The following is a 6,761-nucleotide window of genomic DNA, read 5'->3' on the forward strand; positions in this document are numbered from 1 at the left end:
GGGGGGGGGGGGACAGGAGGGCATGGTAGACATGAACAGAGAGGAAGGAGGGGGTATGGTAGAAATTAACGGACAGACCAGGGGACAATAATCATGTCTGTGTGTGATGGAGAGAGAGAGAAAGGGGGGGTCAGAGGGGAGGCAAAATGTGAACAGACTGAGGGCTGGAGGAGATGGGAAATCATTACTCACTGTCCAGAACTTGATGGAATACTGCAGTACGTGGCTGCAATGAACAAACAGAAATATCCCACACAGTTGTTCACCCTGAAAGAAAGACTTTGATTAATCCAATTTTGATAAACTCTCATATCTATTGGGTGAAATACCACAGTGTGCCATCACAGCAGCAAGATTTGTGACAACCAGTGAAGAACAAACACCACTGTAAATACAACCCATATTTATGTTTATTTATTTTCCCTTTTGTACAATTTGCACGTCGTTACAACGCTGTATATAGACATAATATGAAATGTGAAATGTCTATTCCTTTGAAACTTTTGTGAGTGTAATGTTTACTGTTCATTTGTTATTGTTTATCTATTTCACTTTCATTGGCAATGTAAACATATGTTTCCCATGCCAATAAATCCCTTAAATTGAAATTGAGCGAGAGAGAGAGAGAGAGAGAGAGAGAGAGAGAGAGTGTAAACGTGTTTTCCATGCCAATAAAGCCACTTTAGAATTGAAGAGAGAGAGAGAGAGATATTTCCCTCAGATTACACAGATCCACAAAGAATTCGAAAACAAATCCAAATTTGAAAAACTCCCATATCTACTGGGTGAAATTCCACAGTGTGCCATCACAGCAGCAAGATTTGTGACCTGTTGCCACGAGAAAAGGGCAACCAGTGAAGAACACACACCATTGTAAATACAACCCATATTTATGCTTATTTATTTTATCTTGTGTCCTTTAACCATTTGTACATTGTTAAAACACTGTATATATATAATATGACATTTGTAATGTCTTTACTGTTTTGAAACCTCTGTATGTGTAATGTTTACTGTTAATTTTTGTTGTTTTTCACTTTATATTTTCACTTTGTATGTTGTCTACCTCACTTGCTTTGGCAATGTTAACACATGTTTCCCATGCCAATAAAGCCCTTGAATTGAATTGAATTGAATTGAATTGAATTGAGAGAGAGAGAGAGAGAGAGAGAGAGAGAGAGAGAGAGAGAGAGAGAGAGAGAGAGAGTCAAAAACGAAGTTGAGTTATGACCTTACTTCATCTGAACATTAGAAGAGTAGACTTACACATCATTGGAGATGTTTCAGGGCAGGTATCTAAAGGAAAGGTATCTCTTTGGAGAGGTTGGCAGGACTGGTTAAGATGGTGTTCCAGTAGGACCACACAAACATGATGGACAGGTGGAAGAACACCATGTAGAGGACTGCAAGAGCCACACACAGTCCCAGTCAGAGACACATTGCAGGAAACACAGTGAAAACATTCAGGACAAGTCTACGAAGGGTTGCATTTTGTAGTAGTTTCATAATTGACTCTGAAATGAGTGTGTGTGTGTGTTTGCGTGTGCCACCGAGGTTCCCCAGCACTGCAAAAGCTGAATCTCTCCTTTGTTCTCATCCTCCTAGATCTATCCGCTGCCTTGGACATCGTGAACCATCAGATCCTCCTCTCCACCCTCTCAGGGGCATCTCAGGCTATGCACGCTTCTAGGACCTCTCCTCTTCTCTCTATACACCAAGTCACTCGGATCCGTCATATCCTCACACGGTCTCTAATATCATCAACATATGACTAGGACGACAAAAAACCACAGGTATCCAAGCTAAGCCCTGTTGACAGCATTGCAGTATGTGGGTGGGCGCCATCTTTACTCTCCCATCTGAAGGGTTTCCACTAGATGGCACCAGTGCTTCATTTGAGCTGTATCCTGCCAGAACAGGATCCGGAACATCTCGGATTTGACTTGGTTTGTTCCGGGACCTATTTGCCCAGATCCGGTACCACTCAGATTTGACTTGGTTTGTTCCGGGACCTATTTGCCCAGATCCGGTACCACTCAGATTTGACTTGGTTTGTTCCGGGACCTACTTGCCCAGATCCGGTACCACTCAGATTTGACTTGGTTTGTTCCGGGACCTATTTGCCCAGATCCGGTACCACTCAGATTTGACTTGGTTTGTTCCGGGACACCTATTTGCCCAGATCCGGTACCACTCAGATTTGATTTGGTTTGTTCCGGGACCTATTTAACCAGATCCGGTACCACTCAGATTTGACTTGGTTTGTTCCGGGACCTATTTGCCCAGATCCGGTACCACTCAGATTTGACTTGGTTTGTTCCGGGACCTATTTGCCCAGATCCGGTACCACTCAGATTTGACTTGGTTTGTTCCGGGACACCTATTTGCCCAGATCCGGTACCACTCAGATTTGACTTGACCTCTCGCAGCATGATTGATTAATTATTTCACTGTTCGCACGGTAGACATTCTAATAAAAACTATCAGTGTTAAGGTCACAACGTAATCACGTCACATCACGTTGCCTAGTCTAGTCATGTCCCTACTGAATCTGAAGTGTGGGAAAGCCAAATAACAAATGTATAAGAAAAGGCAATCGAGTTTAACATTTTTCAAGCCAAAAATCCAGAGAAAGATGGTGAATTGAATCCAGAACGAGCCAGAGAACTGTCAGTGCCGGAGGAGAGGAGTGAAGGGCAAACTGTTCCTGATGGTGATGCTAATCCCGCCAGTTCAGCAGGACCACTGGCACCTCCACTAGCTTGTAGGCCTGCTAGTGAGTTAGACTCAGTGGGAGAGGGAGACGGGGAGCTGGGGGGAGGGGGGCAGTGCATCCACCTACAAAGCAAAAGTTTAACCCCTGGATTGTCATGGGGTTGGGCTGTACAACATGTAAAAAGGTATGGCGCTTGTGTCTAGAAACAACTGGAGGGATTAAACTATCAAAAGAGTGGGTGGAGTGTACAGTAAATGACCATCCTATGCACCATCCTATGCAGCCCTCAGTAAAAAGATTTTTGAACATGCCTGAACCAAGGCGCATTTTGTGGCAGCAAGCCTTGTAGGCAAGGCTAAAGAGGACACCCAGGTTAACACTCAAGACGAAGAAGAAGGAACAAAAGATAGAAACTACAGCCAAAGTCTTCAGAACAGCCTTAGAAGGAGGTTAAACATCACAGCCACAGGCCCAGCCAGTCTTCAGAACAGCCTTAGAAGGAGGTTAAACATCACAGCCACATGCCCAGCCAGTCTTCAGAACAGCCTTAGAAGGAGGTTAAACATCACAGCCACAGGCCCAGCCAGTCTTCAGAACAGCCTTAGAAGGAGGTTAAACATCACAGCCACAGGCCCAGCCAGTCTTCAGAACAGCCTTAGGAGGTTAAACATCACAGCCACAGGCCCAGCCAGTCTTCAGAACAGCCTTAGAAGGAGGTTAAACATCACAGCCACAGGCCCAGCCAGTCTTCAGAACAGCCTTAGAAGGAGGTTAAACATCACAGCCACAGGCCCAGACAGTCTTCAGAACAGCCTTAGAAGGAGGTTAAACATCACAGCCACAAGCCCGCTCATGGCTTTGAGCAAGAAGTTGACTCTCAGGAGTTAAATGGACTTGACACGGGGAGAGTAATTGTGGGTGGTTTTGAAAACTAAGGCAGGACATTTTTCCCTTTAACTTGTAATCTTGATATGTGCTTCATATTACCACATAGGCAGGCCTATATATTCTCATGTGTGTGTTCTGCTGTAGCCTACATTGATTTATTTCATTTGAAGTTATATTCCGATACTGCGCTATATGTTTTACTGCTACATCGATGTCTTGAAAATGATATGAAATTCGGGTCTTGTGAATCCCACAGCGGGTGTTCTGCAGTGTCTTCTAAACAGTTTGTTGTACATTGATGTCTAGAAAATTGGGCTATACGAAATTCGGACTTGTGTAAACGGCGCTATACTCAAGTATGTGGACATACTGCAGTGAATTCTAAAATACTTTGAATGAATTAGCACCTTGGAGAGTGCTGTACCGTTTCACCTCCATAGATAGTAGGCTACTTGGAGAGTCCTGTCCCGTTTCACCTCCACAGATAGTAGGCTACTTGGAGAGTGCTGTCCCGTTTCACCTCCACAGATAGTAGGCTACTTGGAGAGTGCTGTCCCGTTTCACCTCCACAGATAGTAGGCTACTTGGAGAGTGCTGTCCCGTTTCACCTCCATAGATAGTAGGCTACTTGGAGAGTGCTGTCCCGTTTCACCTCCATAGATAGTAGGCTACTTGGAGAGTGCTGTCCCGTTTCACCTCCATAGATAGTGGCTACTTGGAGAGTGCTGTCCCGTTTCACCTCCATAGATAGTGGCTACTTGGAGAGTGCTGTCCCGTTTCACCTCCATAGATAGTAGGCTACTTGGAGAGTGCTGTCCCGTTTCACCTCCATAGATAGTAGGCTACTTGGAGAGTGCTGTCCCGTTTCACCTTACATAGATAGTGGCTACTTGGAGAGTGCTGTCCCGTTTCACCTCCATAGATAGTAGGCTACTTGGAGAGTGCTGTCCCATTTCACCTCCACAGATAGTAGGCTACTTGGAGAGTGCTGTCCCGTTTCACCTCCATAGATAGTAGGCTACTTGGAGAGTGCTGTCCCGTTTCACCTCCATAGATAGTAGGTTACTTGGAGAGTGCTGTCCCGTTTCACCTCCACAGATAGTAGGCTACTTGGAGAGTGCTGTCCCGTTTCACCTCCATAGATAGTAGGCTACTTGGAGAGTGCTGTCCCATTTCACCTCCATAGATAGTAGGCTACTTGGAGAGTGCTGTCCCGTTTCACCTCCATAGATAGTAGGCTACTTGGAGAGTGCTGTCCCGTTTCACCTCCATAGATAGTGGCTACTTGGAGAGTGCTGTCCCGTTTCACCTCCACAGATAGTAGGCTACTTGGAGAGTGCTGTCCCGTTTCACCTCCATAGATAGTAGGCTACTTGGAGAGTGCTGTCCCGTTTCACCTCCACAGATAGTAGGCTACTTGGAGAGTGCTGTCCCGTTTCACCTCCATAGATAGTAGGCTACTTGGAGAGTGCTGTCCCGTTTCACCTCCATAGATAGTAGGCTACTTGGAGAGTGCTGTCCCGTTTCACCTCCACAGATAGTAGGCTACTTGGAGAGTGCTGTCCCGTTTCACCTCCATAGATAGTAGGCTACTTGGAGAGTGCTGTCCCGTTTCATCTCCATAGATAGTAGGCTACTTGGAGAGTGCTGTCCCGTTTCACCTCCACAGATAGTAGGCTACTTGGAGAGTGCTGTCCCGTTTCACCTCCACAGATAGTAGGCTACTTGGAGAGTGCTGTCCCGTTTCACCTCCACAGATAGTAGGCTACTTGGAGAGTGCTGTCCCATTTCACCTCCACAGATAGTAGGCTACTTGGAGAGTGCTGTCCCGTTTCACCTCCATAGATAGTAGGCTACTTGGAGAGTGCTGTCCCGTTTCATCTCCACAGATAGTAGGCTACTTGGAGAGTGCTGTCCCGTTTCATCTCCATAGATAGTAGGCTACTTGGAGAGTGCTGTCCCGTTTCATCTCCACAGATAGTAGGCTACTTGGAGAGTGCTGTCCCGTTTCATCTCCATAGATAGTAGGCTACTTGGAGAGTGCTGTCCCGTTTCACCTCCATAGATAGTAGGTTACTTGGAGAGTGCTGTCCCGTTTCACCTCCACAGATAGTAGGCTACTTGGAGAGTGCTGTCCCGTTTCACCTCCATAGATAGTAGGCTACTTGGAGAGTGCTGTCCCGTTTCACCTCCATAGATAGTAGGCTACTTGGAGAGTGCTGTCCCGTTTCACCTCCACAGATAGTAGGCTACTTGGAGAGTGCTGTCCCATTTCACCTCCACAGATAGTAGGCTACTTGGAGAGTGCTGTCCCGTTTCACCTCCATAGATAGTAGGCTACTTGGAGAGTGCTGTCCCGTTTCACCTCCATAGATAGTAGGCTACTTGGAGAGTGCTGTCCCGTTTCACCTCCATAGATGGTAGGCTACTTGGAGAGTGCTGTCCCGTTTCACCTCCACAGATAGTAGGCTACTTGGAGAGTGCTGTCCCGTTTCACCTCCATAGATAGTAGGCTACTTGGAGAGTGCTGTCCCGTTTCACCTCCACAGATAGTAGGCTACTTGGAGAGTGCTGTCCCGTTTCACCTCCACAGATAGTAGGCTACTTGGAGAGTGCTGTCCCGTTTCACCTCCATAGATAGTAGGCTACTTGGAGAGTGCTGTCCCGTTTCACCTCCACAGATAGTAGGCTACTTGGAGAGTGCTGTCCCGTTTCACCTCCACAGATAGTAGGCTACTTGGCTGCCATGGTGTTTTGGACACTTTTTTCCTCATTGTGTTCCGGTACCTCTGAGCCCCCCGGATACCCCCACCCACCCCATCTCACGCTCACTGTGTTCCGGGCCTTCCCGATGTACAAATTAGCACTACTATAACGTAAAAATACATGAAGTATATATATGTATATATATATATTTTTTTTTTGGGGGGGGGGTCTCAATTTAAGGTTAGCAGTGAGGTTTAAGTTAGGTTTAAAATCTCATTTTAAAGACATAAATAGTAGAAATGTGCGGCGATACGTAGCTGTGGTATCTGGTGACGATCCCACCCCATGGGAGAGTTTGCGTGACGTCACCGACCACACTCCCCTGTGCATTTCCCTTCGTTACCCGGTAGTGTGCAAGTGTCCCACACTTATATATATATATATATAAGGT

Source organism: Oncorhynchus mykiss, chromosome 15 (assembly GCF_013265735.2).
Source record: "Oncorhynchus mykiss isolate Arlee chromosome 15, USDA_OmykA_1.1, whole genome shotgun sequence".
Lineage (NCBI taxonomy): Eukaryota > Metazoa > Chordata > Actinopteri > Salmoniformes > Salmonidae > Oncorhynchus > Oncorhynchus mykiss.